This window comes from Chinchilla lanigera, unplaced genomic scaffold (genome assembly GCF_000276665.1).
Source record: "Chinchilla lanigera isolate Chin_1 unplaced genomic scaffold, ChiLan1.0 scaffold00015, whole genome shotgun sequence".
NCBI classification, from domain to species: domain Eukaryota; kingdom Metazoa; phylum Chordata; class Mammalia; order Rodentia; family Chinchillidae; genus Chinchilla; species Chinchilla lanigera.
Genome location: NW_004955416.1, coordinates 15,187,716 through 15,188,940, shown reverse-complemented (window position 1 = coordinate 15,188,940; position 1,225 = coordinate 15,187,716).

Here is a 1,225-nt window from a genome sequence, read left to right as displayed (position 1 = left end):
CCTGGACTTCTGATGATTTTAGAGTTAACATTGGAAGCATCTCAGAATAAACACATGTTTTTCAATGGGAAAAAAATATCTAATACAGTGTAAATAAGTTGCACATAATTATTCTATTGTATTTCTTTAGGGAATAATGACTAGAAAAAAGGTTTATATACATTGGTATAGATGCAGTTTTTTCCCAAATATTTTGATTCGTGGTTGGTTGAATCCTCAGAGATAGGCCAGCAATTACATATTCTATAAAATGTATGAAGAGAGCCAGACCTAGTGGCCCATACTTGTAATACCAGCACTTGGGAGGCTGAGGCAGGAGGATTGCTGCAAGTTCAAGTTCAACCTGGGCTACAAAGTGAGTTAGAGGCCATCCTAAACTGCATAGTAAGACCCTGTCTCAAAAAGATAGAAAAAATAAAAGTTGGGTTTTTTGTTGTTTTTTTTTGTTTGTTTGTTTGTTTGTTTGTTTTGAGAGGGTTTTGCTATATGGTCTGGGCTGGCCTTGACTCACTATGTAGCCCAGGCTGGGCTCAAACTTGCAGTGATCTTCCTGCCTCACCCTTCCAAGTGCTAGAATTACAGGTGAATGCCACCATGCCTGGAAAGAAATTTTTCTCCGGTACCAGAAACCGAACTCACGACCTTCTGTTTGCCAGGCAGGCGCTTTTGCCGCTGAGCTAAATCCCCAGCCCCGAAATTTTAACTGTTACTACAAAGGATTGCAGCAAGAGGGGAGATAGGTGGGTGATCTTTGAGTAAACCCTTTTCTGTAACAGTTTTTGCCACCAGGTATGGGGTGAGGTTAAGCTCATCAACACCACTGCTCTGTATTCAACCGGCACACACTAAACAGGATAAGGGGGCTGGGGATATAGCTCAATAGCACAGCGCCTGCCAGACAAACACAAAGTCCTGAGTTCAATTCCAAGTTCCCCCAAAAAGCAGGATAAACAAATATATGTTCTTTCTTTTTTTTTTTTTTTTTTTCCGGTACAGGGAATCGAACTCCCGACCTTGCGCTTGCCAGGTAGGCCCTGTACCGCTGAGCTAAATCCCCAGCCCCAGTGTTCTTAAACTATGACCCAGGAAGTGGTCATTTTTATGATATCCTAGATAATTTAGCAATTATATATTCTACATTAACTGAAACACAGTTACTCGTTATTGTACATTTCAAAGCTGGAAGGATACTATGTTGAGGCTTTCTTGGCGATAACTACGCAGG